This window comes from Rutidosis leptorrhynchoides, chromosome 2 (genome assembly GCF_046630445.1).
Source record: "Rutidosis leptorrhynchoides isolate AG116_Rl617_1_P2 chromosome 2, CSIRO_AGI_Rlap_v1, whole genome shotgun sequence".
NCBI classification, from domain to species: domain Eukaryota; kingdom Viridiplantae; phylum Streptophyta; class Magnoliopsida; order Asterales; family Asteraceae; genus Rutidosis; species Rutidosis leptorrhynchoides.
In genome coordinates, this window is record NC_092334.1 from 99363843 (window position 1) to 99384629 (window position 20787).

The window sequence follows — 20787 nt, forward strand, 5'->3', positions numbered from 1 at the left end:
TAAACTTTTAAATTACGGATTATAGTTCGTACTCCGTTTGTTAATTAGTGCGGATAAAATAATTCAGAAAAATCCTAAATTTTTGTTGTAATTATATTTATTTATTTTTGCCATTATGGTATAAAATTCGATCATTAACTATTAAATAAAAATTACATTTATTATTCACTCCTAATCCCAAGTAAAATATAAAAAGTTTTAAAATTCAACAAATTGTTTCTAAATATATTTTTAATAAACCTATAATTTATAAAACTCATTTTTGGATCATTGTTTATTTTAAAATCACATAAGTTTGAATTTAACTTGTTTAATATTGATCGAATGATAAATGAGTGTCACCGTCGTTCACTAATAAATTCGAAATCACATATATGTAGTATACTTTATATATTCATTTTAATAATAAACTTTATTATATCTTATATTAATTTACATATTATTTATAACAACAATTGCATATAACAGTTTCTTATATATAATTATTTATATTTACCTACTTATATATATACCTATCTATTTACAAATAATGGTTCGTGAATCGCCGGGAATGGTCGTAGCTAAATGATTGTATGAGTGATAATGCTAAAAACGAACATATATTTCATAGCATTATTCCTCAAGAAAGACAAGCTTTTAGTTGCAATTGTTCTATTTACAAGTGATATTCGTTTAAATAATAAAAGGTGAAGACAAAAGACAGATTCGACGAATTGAAGACGCAAACGACCAAAAAGCTCAAAAGTACAAAAGACAATCAAAAAGGTTCCAATTATTGATAAGAAACGTCTCGAAATTACAAGAGTACAAGATTCAAAACGCAAAATACAAGATATTAAATTGTACGCAAGGACGTTCGAAAATCCGGAACCGGGACCAGAGTCAACTCTTAACGCTCGACGCAACGGACTAAAAATTACAAGTTAACTATGTATATAAATATAATATAATATATAATTAATTATATTAATTATATATATATTATATATATATATTAAAAACCGTCGGCAGAGAAAACTCCAAGGACTGAGCTGTAAAATTAACCTCCGCGACTCGCGGAGTTTGAAGGGGATTTTGCCGCGAGTCGCGGAGCCCCAAATTTCAACTCTGGCTATAAAGCAAACCGAATTCTGATCAAAATATTGAATATCTATCTCTCTCTCAATATATACGTAATATATATATATAATTTATATTTTAATTTTAATTTTAATTTTAAATCCTAATAATAAGGGTATGTTAGCGAATGTTGTAAGGGTGTAAGTCGAAATTCTGTCCGTGTAACGCTACGCTATTTTTAATCATTGTAAGTTATGTTCAACCTTTTTATATTAATGTCTCGTAGCTAAGTTATTATTATGCTTATTTAAAACGAAGTAATCATGATGTTGGGCTAATTACTAAAATTGGGTAATTGGGCTTTGTACCATAATTGGGGTTTGGACAAAAGAACGACACTTGTGGAAATTAGACTATGGGCTATTAATGGGCTTTATATTTGTTTAACTAAATGAAAGTTTGTTAATGTTAATATAAAGATTTACAATTGGGCGTCCCTATAAATTACCATATACACTCGATCGGACACGATGGGCGGGGTATTTATATGTACGAATAATCGTTCATTTAACCGGACACGGGAATGGATTAATAGCCACTAGAATAATTAAAACAGGGGTGAAATTACATTCAAGGGTAATTGGTGTAATTGTTAACAAAGTAGTAAAACCTTGGTTTACACGCAGTCGATAACCTGGTGTATTCATTAAACAAAGTATTAAAACCTTGTTACAATTCGAATCCCCAATTAGTTGGAATATTTAACTTCGGGTATAATAATAATTTGACAAGGACACTCGCATTTTATATTTATGACTGATGGACTGTTATGGACAAAAACCAGACGGACATATTAAATAATCCAGGACAAAGGACAATTAACCCATGGGCATAAAACTAAAATCAACACGTCAAACATCATGATTACGGAAGTTTAAATAAGCATAATTCTTTTATTTCATATTTAATTTCCTTTATTTTATATTTAATTGCACTTCTAATTATCGCACTTTTATTTATTGTTATTTAATCGCACTTTTAATTATCGTACTTTTTAATTATCGCAATTTTATTTTATCGCACTTTTATTATTCGCAATTTCATTATCGTTATTTACTTTACGCTTTAATTTAAGTCTTTTATTTATTTAATATTTTACATTAGGTTTTAACTGCGACTAAAGTCTTAAAATCGACAAACCGGTCATTAAACGGTAAAAACCCCCCTTTATAATAATAATATTACTTATATATATATTTGTATTTTTATAAAAATAAACTAATATAGCGTTAAGCTTTGTTTAAAGATTTCCTTGTAGAACGAACCGGACTTACTAAAAACTACACTACTGTACGATTAGGTACACTGCCTATAAGTGTTGTAGCAAGGTTTAAGTATATCCATTCTATAAATAAATAAATATCTTGTGTAAAATTGTATCGTATTTAATAGTTTTTCCTAGTAAAATATAAACTATTTTATATACACCTCGTACGACATCAAGTATTTTTGGCGCCGCTGCCGGGGAACATCTTAAAAGCCGGAAGCGCAACGCTAATAAAAAAAAAAAAAAAAAAATTTAGTTACTTTTATTAAAAGTCGTTTTTGTAAAAATACGTTTTAAATATTCGAAAAATATAAAAAGAAAAAACAAAAATATAAGTATTTTTTTTTTTAAGATTTTGTTAAATATTTAAGTTTTATAAGTTTCTTTATTTTTATTTTAGTTTATAAAAATATAAGTTTTATTTTAAAATCTTTTATTTATTTAAAAACAAAAAACAGAAAATAAAATAAATAAATAAATAAAGAAAAACGCGTTGAAGATAAAACCTGTCAGCTGAAATTCTGAACCCCGCGACTCGCGGGGTTTTCTTTATAAAATGCCGCGACTCGCGGAGACCATCTGACACACGGACAAAAACCCTAAATCTGCATTAATTACGGGTTATTTTTAATTATTATTATTATTTAAACCTAATTATTATTATTATTATTATTAGTTTTAGTTTTATTTTTACTTTTTATTTAATTTATGTATTTAGTATTAAATTAATTTTATTAAATTGTAAAATTAGTAGTTTTATTAAATAAAAAATATAAAAATAATATTTTTATAAAAATTGTAATTTTTACAACTTTTTGTATATTTTTATATTTTGTCCCTTTTTAATCGTTGTAGCGTAATATTTGTATTTTTAGCTCATATTTAATTTTAAACTTAGTTTTTGCTATAGTTATTTTTACTCCTAGATTTTTAGGCTTTGCCGTAGAATTCCTTAAGTGCTTTTTCTTTAGACTAAGATTTAGGTGCTTTAGAATTTTGCGACGCCTTTTTAAGTTTTAGTTTCTTTTTAAGTTATTTCTATTTGGGATTTAGTTTTTCCTGTAAGCTTTAATATTTTTAGACCTTTTACTATGTATCAATTATCATTCCAATTAGTAATTTCAATTTGCGATTATAATTTTAAGTTAGTTGTAGTAATAAGGTTAGGTTAGTCAAATATTTTTAAGTTTTTATAAGTTTCTTTTATTTTTCCGTCACCTTTTTATTTTTCAACCATTTTTTCTTTTTCAACCTTTTTCGACGAACTCTTTTTCTCTCTTATTTCTCGCCATTCTAGTTTTTAGGACTTAGAATTTTTTCTACTTCTTATCTAAATTTCTTAAAATTACGAAAATTTATTTTAAGTGGTTAAATTAATAGACATCAAAATTTTCTGGTTCGTAGTAATAGTTGGATTTGTACGTGGACCGGGTTATTGGAGCCAAACAGTCCTCAATTATATTGAGACCAAACGAATCCTGCCCCTCTGCTGCATCTTTTGGCTATTCGAAACATGGGCAAAATCAGAAAAGTCTATTAATTGGATAACTTATTATAATTTTTCTTTCCTTTTTAAAACTAATAGGATATTCAGTGAATGCACCGAGCAAGACGTTCACCACCTTTTGTACGTTCACCACCTGTAACTAGATCAAGACATCGTTTAACAAATATAACCGCCGTTGATTTTTCTTTAGAATCGTCATCCAGTAGACCAAGTACTTCAGTTCAAATTTCCGATAATCCATTTTTTGAACCCAACCTCACAATTGAGAATCCAGAGAATATTCAGGAACGGTTCGTAAATCCTGAACCACTAAACTTTCCTCCGGAACCACCAATCATTCAAACAGAGATTGTTGAGGAACGAACCATTAAATCAGAATCATTTAGTGATACCGATTCAACAAATTCAATTATGGAGAATCTGGAACCTTTAAGTATGGAAGACCGAATGAGAGCTAAACGCACTGGCCAAGGTCACGCAATTACTCATCCAGACATTAATGCGCCAGATTATGAAATCAAAGGACAAATTCTACACATGGTGACTAATCAATGCCAATTTAGTGGTGCGCCGAAGGAAGATCCAAATGAACATCTACGTACCTTTAATAGGATCTGCACACTATTTAAAATACGAGAAGTGGAGGATGAACAGATATATCTCATGTTATTTCCCTGGACTTTAAAGGGAGAAGCCAAAGATTGGTTGGAATCGTTACCTGAAGGGGCGATCGATACATGGGACGTTTTAATTGACAAATTTCTTAAACAATTCTTTCCTGCATCTAAAGCCGTAAGACTTCAAGCAGAAATTGTTACGTTCACACAGAAGCCAAATGAAACTCTATATGAGGCGTGGACAAGATATGGAAAGTTATTAAGAGGATGTCCGCAACATGGTTTAGACACCTGTCAAATAGTACAAATATTCTACCAAGGATGCGACATCACTACAAGAAAAGACATAGATATAGCAGCTGGTGGTTCTATTATGAAGAAAACCGAAACTGATGCTTACAAAATTATTGATAATACTGCTTCCCACTCACATGAGTGGCACCAAGAAAAAGATATCGTTAGATCATCTAAAGCAGCTAGAGCCGATTCTAGCCATGACTTAGATTCCATTTCCGCAAAGATAGATGCTTTCGAGAGACGAATGGAAAAGATGACTAAAGATATTCACTCAATACGAATTAGTTGTGAGCAGTGTGGAGGACCACATTTGACAAAAGATTGTCTCAGTATTGAATTAACAATGGAACAAAGAGAGAATATTTCATACATAAACCAAAGGCCTGGAAATAATTATCAGAATAATTATCAACCGCCAAGACCGATTTACAATCAAAACCAGAATTATAACCGAAATATTCCATACAACAACCAACAAGGTCCTAGCAATCAACAAGTATCCAATAATACTTATAATCAGCAAAGACCGAATTTTCAAAACAAACCACCACAACAAACCGATGATAAAAAGCCGAATTTAGAAGATATGATGACGAAGCTAGTTGAAACTCAAACACAGTTTTTCACATCTCAAAAACAAACTAATGAACAAAATGCTCAAGCATTTAGAAATCAACAAGCTTCTATTCAAAATCTGGAACAAGAAGTAAGTAACCTAGCAAGGTTAATAGGTGAAAGAAAACCGGGAAGTCTACCTAGTGATACAAATGCTAACCCCCGGAATGAAACAGCTAAAGCCATTACCACAAGAAGTGGTACAACACTTAAACCACCTGAAATACCTGTAACTTCTGATGAAACCATTCCTACTCCACAAGAACCACAACCTGATCAAGATAAGGAAAAAGAACCGGTAGTTGAAAAGGTTAATGAAGATAACACAGTTAAGGATAAACCTTATGTTAAACCATACCAACCACCACTTCCTTATCCGAGTAAAATGAAGAAAGAAAAACTTGAAGCCGAGCAATCCAAATTCTTGGATATGTTTAAACAGATAAATGTAAATCTTCCTTTCATTGATGTGATTTCAGGAATGCCTAGATATGCTAAATTCTTGAAAGATCTAATCTCAAATAGAAAGAAAATGGAAGAACTCTCGGCTGTTACTATGAATGCTAATTGTTCAGCAGTGCTGTTGAATAAGATACCAGAAAAATTATCTGATCCAGGAAGTTTTACAATTCCATGTTTTCTGGGTAGTCTTAGTTCAATAGAAGCATTGGCAGACTTAGGTGCTAGTATAAATCTAATGCCGTATTCACTATACACTAAACTAGACCTTGGAGAATTGAAACCAACTAGAATAAGCATACAACTAGCCGATAGATCAATAAAATATCCTAGAGGGATAATGGAGAACATGCTAGTTAAAGTTGGTACTTTAGTATTTCCAGTAGATTTTGTTGTTTTGGATATGGAAGAAGATTCTCAAGTTCCTCTCATATTAGGAAGACCATTCTTAAACACGGCTAAAGCAATGATAGACGTGTTCGGTAAGAAACTGACCCTAAGTATAGAGGATGAGAGTGTTACCTTTTCAGTTGATAGAGCAATGCAACAACCACAATCTGCAGATGATACATGTTATTATATTCAAACTATAGATGCACATGCAGAATTATTAGAAGAATTTCCAGAATTACAAGGAACAGGAGAATGTTCTTTAGGAGAAGGTAATGAACCAATTGATGAAGCTGAAATGTTAGCTACACTTATAGCTAATGGATATGAACCAACAACAGAAGAAATTCAAATGCTAAAAGAAGAAGACAGATATCGATATAAATCATCGATAGAAGAACCTCCGAAATTAGAGTTAAAGCCACTTCCAAACCATTTGGAATACGCTTATTTACATGGTGAATCTGAATTACCTGTAATAATATCGTCTTCTCTTACTGAAAATGAGAAATCACAACTCATTTCTGTGTTGAAAGCTCATAAACCAGCCATTGCATGGAAGATTCATGATATTAAAGGAATAAGTCCTTCGTATTGCACACATAAAATCCTTATGGAAGAAGGTCATAAAACGTATGTGCAACGCCAACGAAGACTAAATCCTAATATGCAAGATGTAGTTAAGAAAGAGATTATTAAACTGCTAGATGCAGGTTTGATATATCCAATTTCTGATAGTCCATGGGTAAGCCCAGTTCAATGCGTGCCTAAGAAGGGTGGCATGACTGTCATTACAAATGAGAAAAATGAGCTTATTCCTACTAGGACTGTAACAGGATGGCGTGTATGTATTGATTATAGAAAATTAAATGACGCCACCAGAAAAGATCACTTTCTCTTACCTTTCATAGATCAAATGTTGGAAAGATTAGCCGGAAATAGTTACTATTGTTTTCTAGATGGATTTTCCGGATATTTTCAAATTCCAATAGCACCCGAAGATCAAGAGAAAACCACATTCACGTGCCCTTATGGTACTTTTGCTTACAAACGCATGCCATTTGGACTTTGTAACGCCCCTGCAACCTTTCAAAGGTGTATGATGGCGATTTTTCACGACATGATAGAAGAATGCATGGAAGTATTCATGGATGACTTTTCAGTCTTCGGTAATACATTTAAATCATGTCTAGTTAATCTGGAACGAATGCTAATTAGATGATAAAAATCAAATCTAGTACTTAATTGGGAGAAATGCCATTTCATGGTTAAAGAAGGCATCGTTCTTGGACATAAAATTTCAAAAGAAGGAATTGAAGTGGATAGAGCTAAAGTAGATGTAATTGCTAAACTTCCACATCCCACCAATGTTAGAGGAGTTAGGAGTTTTCTAGGGCATGCCGGTTTTTACCGACGTTTCATAAAAGATTTTTCTAAAATTGCCACTCCTATGAATAAACTCCTAGAAAAGGATGCGCCATTCATCTTTTCAGACGAGTGTATCAAATCTTTTAATATTTTTAAAGAGAAACTCACTAATGCACCAATCATGATAACACCAAATTGGAATCTACCATTTGAACTAATGTGCGATGCAAGTGATTTTGCAATGGGAGCCGTTTTAGGACAAAGGATTGAAAAACGATTTCAACCTATATATTATGCTAGTAAGACATTACAAGGAGCACAAACGAACTATACAACTACTGAAAAAGAACTCCTTGCTATTGTCTTTGCTTTTGACAAATTTCGATCATATCTCGTTCTAGCAAAAACGGTGGTCTATACCGACCATTCTGCTCTTAGATACCTATTTTCAAAACAAGATGCTAAACCAAGATTAATCCGTTGGATCTTACTCTTACAAGAGTTTGATATTGAAATCCGAGATAAAAGAGGAGCAGAAAATCTCGCCGCTGATCATCTTTCTCGTCTTGAAAATCTCGAATTAGAAGTTCTAAATGAATCGGCCATACAAGACAACTTTCCTGATGAATATCTATTTAAGATAGATTATAAAGAAATCCCATGGTTTGCAGACTATGCAAACTACTTAGTTTGTGGATTCCTTGAAAAAGGATTATCGTACCAAAGACGAAAGAAATTCTTCAGTGATATAAAACACTATTTCTGGGAAGATCCACATTTGTTTAAAAGTTGTCCCGATGGAATAATACGCCGATGTGTATTTGGAGATGAAGCTAGTAAAATTTTAAACCATTGTCACACAGGACCAACAGGAGGGCATTATGGGCCTCAACTAACAGCAAGAAAAGTTTATGAAGCTGGATTCTATTGGCCTACAATTTACAAAGACGCACACCTTCTTTGCAAATCTTGTGATGCATGTCAAAGGGCCGGAAAAATAAGTCAACGTGATGAAATGCCACAAAATGTCATCCAAGTATGTGAAGTATTTGACATTTGGGGTATTGACTTTATGGGTCCATTTCCAAAATCTCATAATAATCTATATATACTCGTAGCCATTGATTATGTATCTAAATGGGCGGAAGCACAAGCTCTCCCAACTAACGATGCACGAGTTGTAGTCAACTTTTTAAAACGTCTTTTTGCAAGGTTTGGAACACCGAAAGCTTTAATAAGTGATCGGGGTACTCATTTCTGTAATAATCAACTTGAGAAAGTTCTTAAAAGATATGGAGTAACTCATAAAATCTCCACCGCATATCATCCACAAACAAGTGGACAAGTTGAAAATACCAACCGAGCTTTAAAACGTATTCTAGAGAAAACCGTAGGATCAAATCCGAAGGAATGGTCCATTAAATTGGAGGATGCACTCTGGGCTTTTAGAACAGCCTACAAAACTCCAATTGGAACCACACCTTTTAGACTTGTTTATGGAAAAGCATGTCATCTTCCAGTAGAAATTGAACACAAAGCATTTTGGGCTTTGAAGACATGTAATCTTGATTTACATGAAGCCGGACGTCTACGATTAAGTCAACTAAACGAATTAGAAGAATTAAGACATGAAGCATACGAAAATTCGTTAATCTATAAAGAAAGAACGAAGAAATGGCATGATAAAAGAATCAGAAGTTCAAAAGAATTTAAAGAAGGAGACATAGTTCTTCTTTTCAATTCACGATTCAAGCTATTTCCTGGAAAATTGAAATCAAGATGGTCTGGACCATTCATAGTCAAAAGAGTTTTCCCATACGGAACGATAGAATTGATAAATTCAAATGGGATTGAATTTAAAGTTAATGGTCACAGAGTTAAACATTACATACATGGTCCGATGGAAGTCGACAACGAAGTTAATCACAATTTCAACACCACAGCTAACTAAGTGTGGGGAGAATCAAGTCTTTAAAGGATAATATGTATTTCTGTTAGAGTTAGATTGTCTGTTTTCGTGTAGTTCTCGAAAATGGAACCCGAATGGTCTTTCCCTAGCAGACCCTAAAGAACTAGTCTTCTCCCCCCATTCTGAATTTTTATTTTTTTTAGGTTTTTACAAAATGAAGACTGCCTGTGAACTAAACCATGGTCTAATGCTACACGCTTTGATCACTAAACATAATAATGACATACTACCGAGAGAATTAGTATCAGTAATCAGAGAAAGAATGGACGGAGTTAGGAAAGAATCCAGATGCGAAGATAATAAGTTACAATTTGGTAAAGGAAAATCAAAATCCGCAGCGAAAAGAAGAGCACGACACCTAGAACGATGTCACAAATGCGGAAAATGGTCACATGGAGGTAAATGTTCAAATAATCAAACCTATTCAAATACCGAATTTGTTACTTTATGCAGAGACGGACCGTTCATATGTTTAGAAGAAAAGACACTGAATGCTCGAGGTTACGCCTATGCAGCCATGGAAAACCAATTAAACCGACTATCTTATGAATGGAATAGATCATATAACTAAGAAATCTATTCCACAGGTATGTCTGTACAGTTTTTATTTTTATTTTTTTATTTTTAACCTTTTGATAATAAACGCTAATTTGTTTGCTAAAAAGTATTAAATTGGTATTAAATAAAATTAGGTTTGGCGACCGAAATTATTGATATCATTCAAAAATTTATTACATCACTGCGAAATTTAACGTTTATTCTTAAGGTATAAATATCTTTAATCAATCAACCCAAAATATTTCAAAAATTCGTCATGAGTTAAATTAGGTTTTGGAACCGAAATTACTTTACCGAAAAGAGGGGCGCATATTTTTGATAATATTTGATTGATTAAAGTGGGATAAAAAGACAAAAAGATTTTTAATTTTATTTTTACCATGTTTTTAATATTAATATTTAAATCTTAAATTAATATTGTAAATTTTGTAAAAACAATATATTTAAAATTGTAAATATTTGAAAAATTAATATAAGTTTGATATGAATTTATAATATGAATTTTTAAATTAAGTTTGGTGTGAATTTTTAATTTTTAAAATATGAAATTTTAATTTTATGCATTTCAAATTTTAAGTTTGGTGTGAATTTTTAATTTTTAATTTTTAAATTTGAATTTTATATTTAAGTTGTGTGAATTTAAAAACAAAAATTTACTTTATCTCATTAAGTTAAGAATATGATTTTTAAAATTCGTCGTAAGTTGAAGACTAGGTCTTTGAACCGAAATTGCTTTACCCGAGGGAGGGACGAGAACTTTTATTATCATTATTTTTAATCTTATTGATTTAAAGTATGCCAAAAACATAAAAAAACCCAAAAATCTTAGCTTTTAAAACAATCGCTACAAAAAGACAAATTTTAAAATTTTGTCGAAGGACGGACTAGGACATCGATCCGAAACGACCTCGTCCTAAATAACAAGGGAAACAAAATTTTAAAATTAAATACTTAATTGTTTTATAAGTTAAAGATTATATATATAAAAAAAAAAAAAAAAAAAAAGAGCAAACTCCGCGACTCGCGGAGTTTGAAAGGGAAATCTCCGCGACTCGCGGAGGGACCAAAACCCAGAAAAAAAATAAAAAGAGCTGAACGATCAGTACACTCCACAACTCAAAAACACAGCAAAAATACTGCGAAAACAGACCCGAAAAACCCGAAAAACACCCCCAAAAATCCCAATTTTTAACAGTTAATCACCAAATTTTTTGCTAAAATCATGTTGAGAAGGATGCTATCTAAGAATTACTCAAGAAAAACGGTAAATTTCTACACCTAAACACCATTTAATTCGAAATTTGATGTTCTTGAGCAATTTTTTCCCCAATTTGATTTTGATGCTTTTTAGTGTAATTAGACTTAAATTGTTTATGTATTATGCTTGTATAACCTAGATTGATGCTGTTTAACATGATTAGAAGCCTTAAACTTCAAATTTTGAATAATCTAGGGTTTGTGTTCTTGAGCAATTTGGGGCTTTTTGATATAAACAGGTTATGGTCGATTTTTGTCATGAATTGTTGCTAAATTGAGTAGTGTAACATGTCTAGGTAGTTAAATGATCCAAACTTTGAGCCTAAACATGATTTTGAGAATTAAAGTGGACTTTTTCAAGTCTAAAATTCATGAACTTGATTTTTGAAAGATAATGCCATTTGAGACTTGTTTATTTGCTAGTAATGATTATTTTGACATGTTATTTGAGTTGAATGCTTATGAACTTGGCGAACATTTTCGTATATGCTTATTTGAAAAAGTGTAGATTTGACAAAAATGTGAAAATAAGCTTAAGTTTGATATAAATTGATAATGTCATTGTAATTATTTTGATTGATGATTTTGCTGACACTAATGCATATTTGGATGCACAAAATTTGTGTTTGATGTGTTTTGCAGAATGAAAGGGGTGAATCTTCATCCCAAGCCCGCAATGCTCCTGCTGAGAATTTGGAACAACAGGAGGTGGATAACTACTACAAGCAGGATGTACCTCATCCAGTCATGACCTTTTCCGATATGCATTTGGAAGAGTTGCACCCGAACCTGAGATTTGACAGACTTTGGATAGATTATCCAAAATATCAACGGGGTTTGCATACTCTTCATTCCAAGGTTGTTGAGGTACCGAGGGTCATAGAATGGGGACCCTTAGAAGCTGTAGAATTGGCCGGGCCAATTAGGGAATTACTTGTACAGAGGTATGGTAATTCTTCTTTTAATGACTGGATATGTTTATTCACCATACGCAGACCTGTATATAAAGTATGGTGTGAAGAGTTGTTATGTAGTATAGAGTTGAATGATCGGGTAGCTAGTTTAACCGATCGTTCTTTTATTAGATTTTTGTTAGGCGGTTCGATGCGCCACATGTCTTTACTGGACATGGCTCAGGCTTTACGTATATATACGCCTGAGGAGTTAGCGTCTGCCGATTGTAGAGGATTGATACTAAACGGTAGAAAGATAGATGAGAATTTTGATACACACGGTGTGTGGAGTCAAATGACAAGCCATCACCGTTTCAAAGGGGGAAATTACTCTTATTTGGATATAGATAGAGCCGAATTAAGAGTAATACATAGGTTTTTAGCTAATTCGATTACACAAAGGGGTAAAAACAAGGAAAAAGTAAATGAACAAGATTTGTTTTACCATATGTGTATTCGAGACCCACAGAGCGCTGTAAGTATACCATATTGTGTGGGTTATTATTTATCAGCTATGGTTCGGGGGATGCGACCACATAGCATAATAGGAGGTGGTATTTTTATTACTTTGATTGGTGAATATCTCGGTGTGGATATAAGTCGGGGGGGATTATTACTAGAAGAGCCGGAACCCCGCGATACTATAGGTTTAAATGTATACCATGGTGCGAAAGTTTTGAAGAGGCGAAATAACGCCGCAGTACGATACCATGGTAGACATCCACAGGTGGAGAGAAACCAGCAACAAGGTAATGTAGGAGGGGGAATGAGATGCAAGAAATGCATAGGTTTATAGCTTCTCAGGAATACGAAAATGCTAGACAGAGAGCATTTGAAGATTGGCAAGTTCATCAGAACCAGATCATAGCTCATTGCCAACATATAGGTAGAAACTATATTCCTACACCGAAACCCGTCTTCCCTCCTTGGTCGATAGAGATGCAGCCACCATATCCTACGTATGACCCTGCCGAAGCATTCTATAGCACTTATGGTTATGCCTGGAACCCCTATTGGTACCAATATCATCCTTAGTTTACTTATTATTATTTTTTTTTATTTATTTTGTAATTTGTAATTATTGATACGTTTAATATTTTTGTTAACATTGTAATCATTTTTATAATTGTCTAACTTTTATTCTTAGATTTTAATAATTTTTGAATGTGGGGTAATATACCAAACTTCAAAAATATGTATATATGTTTGCAGTTTATCTTATGTACACAACAGGGTAAAACAACGCATTTTCAAAGACTGGCATTGAGTTCAGCAAAAGCAACTAATTTTGACGACAAGATGCAAAATATATGTGAAATAACAACAAGACGGAATGAACAAATGATGTGCACCATTTATCATTCAGAAAACAAACGCCAATATATTTGGAAACTTTGGTAAAAATTTAATCATTTTCACGCAAATCACCCTCAATAATTTAAATTGTTACTGATTTCTTGCAAATGAGGGCATTGCAAGATCTTAAGTGTGGGAAGGGGTTAAATTCTTTCGGATTTTAAAATTTTTATATTAAACACTTGGTTACCATTAAAAATACTAGTAAAGCAGTAGTTGTATTAGAATCTAGTGCTCTCTGATAAAAAAGAACAGCCCTAGTCTTATATACTGACTACCCAATTCTAGTAAAATTTTTCAAAATTTTCAATTAAATGAATTCAAAATCATGTTTATACATATTTATGAACGATAAAACTAGGTTTTAACACCGAAATTATTGTTACCTCGGAAAGGACATAAATTGAGAAACAAACTAAAATGTTAAAATTCATTTAAAATGGAATAGAGGACGATAAAAAGGAAAATAAAAGCCAAGTGTGGGAAAATTTACCAAGTTATTCTAAACATATGTCACATATATCTGTAACAAATAACTGAAAATACTTTTGCTTTGGACTAAACTAAACTGTTTTACCCGATGAAAGAAAAGAAGAGATGGATCTACATGATGAATCAATTCCATCATTAAAAGGAAGTAAAGTCTTCCGAAAAAGACACGCGCTTCTTGATTTAGGTCATGAAGTTGTCGTCCAGACCAGCTGTAGGTTGACGAAAAATCTAGAAAAGTCATCACTAAAATCAGCAGGAAATCCACGGACCTCAGCATTAAACAGGGTCGCCAAGTGGTCAGATTTATCCTAACCATGAGAAGGATTTATCTCGTACAATGGGGGGGGCACCGTGCAAATTAGCTTGATAAGACTAATGAATCAGATCCCCAGAAAGGATAATCTCCTTAAAGATTAAAAATCAGCTTTTAAGACTGATATTACTCAATCCTAGAGATTGACCTTAAAGATTGAGAATTACAAACTCATGGAATTCGATGATATCTAAACTCGAGCTTAAACGAGAAAATATTTTGATCAAAATTACAAACCGATTTGTTTTCTGAAAACCCTATTTTCAATGCGTTCATTACCATTGAATGTAAAATCCTAGGAATTCACCTGGAATTCATTAGGTCACCTGAACTAAATCGGGTGTCAACCGTAAGAACGGTGGTTGCATAGTGGTCAAAGACAGGACCTTGTGCCAGACCGAAAAATTATAAGGGTGAGCTTTACTATTGCTCCTACCAAGGATAGTAATTGCGTCCGACACGTTATAGACCATAATCAAAAGCATGTCACGGGACATTGCCTTAACAGTTGCTTGTTCAACGCTTTCCTTTACAACCGGACGGTAGTTTACCGAAAGGTAATATACGGGACAAGTAAACTGGACGTGTTGCTTTCCAAATACAAGGTTAGCAAGTGGGTGACACAAAACCGCAAGTTTTGAGCTAAAATTTTCAAATCTGAAACCCACCAAACCCACAAAAATATTTTGCAAACACTGGTAAAGGGTTATTCCGGAAAACTTATCTAGGATAAAAACTAGATTTCAAAAGATCAAATGTTTTCATAAAGATCCAATTTCCTTAATGGATCTAAATTTTTATAGTCATGTGGGACTGTAAACCATATCGTTACTACCATTGTTTATACCGCCGTATAGAAATCACTGATGTACAAAGTGTGAAGAATAAAGAAGTGATTCTAGTATTTCAAGACGATATTGCTTGAGGACAAGCAACGCTCAAGTGTGGGAATATTTGATAATGCTAAAAACGAACATATATTTCATAGCATTATTCCTCAAGAAAGACAAGCTTTTAGTTGCAATTGTTCTATTTACAAGTGATATTCGTTTAAATAATAAAAGGTGAAGACAAAAGACAGATTCGACGAATTGAAGACGCAAATGACCAAAAAGCTCAAAAGTACAAAAGACAATCAAAAAGGTTCCAATTATTGATAAGAAACGTCTCGAAATTACAAGAGTACAAGATTCAAAACGCAAAATACAAGATATTAAATTGTACGCAAGGAAATTCGAAAATCCGGAACCGGGACCAGAGTCAACTCTTAACGCTCGACGCAACGGACTAAAAATTACAAGTTAACTATGTATATAAATATAATATAATATATAATTAATTATATTAATTATATATATATTATATATATATATATTAAAAACCGTCGGCAGAGAAAACTCCAAGGACTGAGCTGTAAAATTAACCTCCGCGACTCGCGGAGTTTGAAGGGGATTTTGCCGCGAGTCGCGGAGCCCCAAATTTCAACTCTGGCTATAAAGCAAACCGAATTCTGATCAAAATATTGAATATCTATCTCTCTCTCAATATATACGTAATATATATATATAATTTATATTTTAATTTTAATTTTAATTTTAAATCCTAATAATAAGGGTATGTTAGCGAATGTTGTAAGGGTGTAAGTCGAAATTCTGTCCGTGTAACGCTACGCTATTTTTAATCATTGTAAGTTATGTTCAACCTTTTTATATTAATGTCTCGTAGCTAAGTTATTATTATGCTTATTTAAAACGAAGTAATCATGATGTTGGGCTAATTACTAAAATTGGGTAATTGGGCTTTGTACCATAATTGGGGTTTGGACAAAAGAACGACACTTGTGGAAATTAGACTATGGGCTATTAATGGGCTTTATATTTGTTTAACTAAATGAAAGTTTGTTAATGTTAATATAAAGATTTACAATTGGGCGTCCCTATAAATTACCATATACACTCGATCGGACACGATGGGCGGGGTATTTATATGTACGAATAATCGTTCATTTAACCGGACACGGGAATGGATTAATAGCCACTAGAATAATTAAAACAGGGGTGAAATTACATTCAAGGGTAATTGGTGTAATTGTTAACAAAGTAGTAAAACCTTGGTTTACACGCAGTCGATAACCTGGTGTATTCATTAAACAAAGTATTAAAACCTTGTTACAATTCGAATCCCCAATTAGTTGGAATATTTAACTTCGGGTATAATAATAATTTGACAAGGACACTCGCATTTTATATTTATGACTGATGGACTGTTATGGACAAAAACCAGACGGACATATTAAATAATCCAGGACAAAGGACAATTAACCCATGGGCATAAAACTAAAATCAACACGTCAAACATCATGATTACGGAAGTTTAAATAAGCATAATTCTTTTATTTCATATTTAATTTCCTTTATTTTATATTTAATTGCACTTCTAATTATCGCACTTTTATTTATTGTTATTTAATCGCACTTTTAATTATCGTACTTTTTAATTATCGCAATTTTATTTTATCGCACTTTTATTATTCGCAATTTCATTATCGTTATTTACTTTACGCTTTAATTTAAGTCTTTTATTTATTTAATATTTTACATTAGGTTTTAACTGCGACTAAAGTCGTAAAATCGACAAACCGGTCATTAAACGGTAAAAACCCCCCTTTATAATAATAATATTACTTATATATATATTTGTATTTTTATAAAAATAAACTAATATAGCGTTAAGCTTTGTTTAAAGATTTCCTTGTGGAACGAACCGGACTTACTAAAAACTACACTACTGTACGATTAGGTACACTGCCTATAAGTGTTGTAGCAAGGTTTAAGTATATCCATTCTATAAATAAATAAATATCTTGTGTAAAATTGTATCGTATTTAATAGTTTTTCCTAGTAAAATATAAACTATTTTATATACACCTCGTACGACATCAATGAGAACAGTTCAAAATTTTTGAGACTTGACCTTACAAACTTTTCTTATCGTGTCAAAAATATTAAATTGTATCGAGAGTTTGATTTAAAATTAGTCAAAATTTTTCGGGTCATTACAGTATCACAAACTTTATTACCTATTACTTGCTCATACTCAACTCCTTTTCTTGGAAACGGGATGGGTGGTCTGTATGGTGCCACCACTGGTTTTACATACTAGGGTGGTGGTGGTGTTGTAACTTCTTCATTGTTACTCACATCTAAAACCTTCCCATCTTTTGGAGCTGGTTTTTCAGAATTTGTTGACAACATATTAATATTCTCATTCTGAGGATTTACTTCAGTATCACTCGGTAGCTTTCCTTATTCCCTCTCACTCATCATGCTAGAAAGAGTAACTACGTGTTTTTCTAGATTTAAAATGGAAGCTTGTTGAGTTCTAAATGACTGATCAAACCTCTCATTCGTTTGGGTTTGAGTTGCAATAAATTGTGTTTGAGATTCAACTAGCTTTTGTAACATTTCTTCCAGATTTGACTTTTTCTCTTCGGTTTGTTGTGGTCGTTTATATAAGCTAGGTCTTTGTTGATTGAAAGTGTTGTTTTGAGTTGGTTGATTATTCGAACCTTGTTGGTTATACGAGTTATTGTTGGGTCTATTTAGATTGTAAAGAATGTTTTGGTTTCGATTGAAGTTTGGCCTTGGCAGTTGATAATTATTTCCCGGCCTTTGGTTCATGTAGGAAACATTCTCCCGTTGTTCCATCGTTTGCTCGATGTGACAATCTTTCGTTAAGTGTGGTCCTCGGCATTGCTCACAACTGATTCGTATTGTGTGAATATCTTTATTTATCTTTTCCATTCGTCTCTCGAAAGCATCTATTTTTGCGGAAACGGAATCAAAGTCATGGCTAGAATCGGCTCTAGCCGCTTTAGATGAATGAAAGATATCTTTTTCCTGGTGCCACTCATGAGAGTGGGAGGCTGTATTATCAATGATTTTGTGAGCTTCGGTAGCGGTTTTCTTCATAATGGAACCTCCAGCTGCTGTATCCATGTCTTTTCGTGTGGCGACGTCAACACCTTTATAGAAGATTTGCACTATTTGAAAAGTATATAAACCGTGTTGAGGACATCCTCTCAACATCCTTCCAAATCTTGTCCATGCCTCATATAATGTTTCATTTGGCTTTTGCATGAATGTGGCAATTTCTCCTTAAAGTCTCACAGCTTTAGATGCCGGAAAGAATCTTTTAAGAAATTTGTCAACTAAAACATTCCATGTGTCAATCGCTCCTTCAGGTAACGATTCTAACCAATCTTTGGCTTCTCCCTTTAAAGTCCAGGGGAACAACATAAGATAAATAGTTTCTTCCTCAACTTCTCAGATTTTAAATAGATTACAAATCCTATTAAAAGTTTGAAGATGTTCATTTGGATCTTCTTTTGTTATACCACTAAATTGGCACTGATTGGTGACCATGTGTAGTATTTGTCCTTTGATTTCAAAATTTGGCGCATTAACATCTAGCTTAATAATGGCGTGACCTTGGCCCGTGCGTGTGGCTCTCATTCGGTCTTCCATACTTTGAGGTTCCATTTTTGCCATATCTGAATTTGTTGAATCCGAATCACTAGAAGATTCTGATTTAACGGTTTGTGGTTCAGGAGGAATGATTAGTAGTTCAGGATCTTGGAATTGTCCTTGAATATCCTCCGGGTTCTCAATTGTGAAGTCGGGTTCAAAAAATGGATTATCGGAAATTTTAGTTAGAGTACTTGTTCGACTAGATGATGATTTTAAAGAAAAATCAACGGCGACAATATTGGCTAGATGTCTTGATCGGGTTACAGGTGGTGAACGTATGAAAGGTGGTGAACGTTTTGCTCGGTGCATTCACTGAATATCCTATTAGTTATAAATATAAAAATTATATAAGTTATCAAATTAATAGACTTTTCTGATTTTGCCCACGTTTCGAATAGCCAATAGATGCAGCAGGTAGCCAGGACCCTTTAAATCAGAAGCCCACAACTCGCCACTAACAAATCCAACTATTACTACGAACTAGAAAATTTGGATGTCTATTGATTTAATTGCTTAAAATAATTTTTCGTCGAAATTTTGAAATAAAAATCTATGTCCTAAAAACTAGAGCATAGAAATGAGAAAGAAAAAGAAACGCGTCGAAAAACAAAAAGTCGAAAAATCAGAATCTTCTAGTGAAAGCCGACATTTCTACTTATGTTAGTAAGTGTATCACTTATTTGAAAGTCAAGGCCAAACATCAAAAGCCTTCTGGTCTGTTGACACAACCCGATATTCTGCAGTGGAAGTGAGAATGTATCACTATGGACTTCGTTACTAAGTTACCTAAGACTTTGAACGGTAACGATACTATTTGGGTCGTAGTTGATCGTCTTACTAAATCTGCCCCTCAATTTTTTCATTCTATATTTTTCCATATTAAATGCCCAACAATATAATTAAACTTAATAATTAAACTTTAATCAATAATGGATAAGCGTTAAGAATTATAAAATATACTAATTAACTTTGTACATTAATTGACAAGTTAATAAAAATAATAAGTTAATTAACTTTCATGAACAAATAAATATTGTGTACTTAAAATAATTAAACTGGGATAATTAAGGAATCATTTAAGCTAAATTAAAGTATAAGGACTTAAGTGAAAAAGTTAAACCCTAATTCCATTAAACCCTAGCCGATTTTGGAAGGGTAAAATTACCCTTTTGCCCCTAAAAATTTCGGCCCTCAGCAACTCCCATGACCCCCTCTTCAAGCTAACTTATTCCCTAAGTAAATCTAACCCTAACCCTAATTCTAGAATTTTCCTATCCTCCCTATAAATAGAGACCTAACCTAAACCTTTTCATTGTACCAAATCACAACAACAATTTTCTCTCCCAAATCTCTCTCCCTCTCTCCCTAGTTTCGGCTCCCAAAACCGAAACCCTACACCACCACCATCGAAATCATCATCAATCTTTAAGGTGATCTTCAAGTGTTCTTCGCGTTCTTCGTGTTCTTCAAGAATCTTCGAGGCGTTCTTCGAATCTTCAAAGGCTTTGATCTTCAATCTTCATCGTGTTCATCTTTTCTTTGTTAGTCGTCTTCGAATCTTCAAAGGTATAACATAAACCCTAACTTATTTACATAAACTTTGAGTTTTGTTTAATTCATGTTCATGTTATAAACTTATTCATAAACATATACATAAACACACCTAGATCTATACATGAAAAAATATATATATATATATATATATATATATATATATATAT

General features: G+C 32.7%; 1 non-coding gene across 1 annotated transcript; it reads left to right on the forward strand.

Annotated features, from left to right (window-relative positions):
* The first annotated feature begins 18596 nt into the window (after positions 1-18596).
* Positions 18597-18703, forward strand: LOC139894939 (small nucleolar RNA R71). Its single transcript, XR_011775413.1, has one exon. It is a non-coding gene; the product is annotated as a small nucleolar RNA R71 (small nucleolar RNA).
* The last annotated feature ends 2084 nt before the right edge of the window (positions 18704-20787 follow it).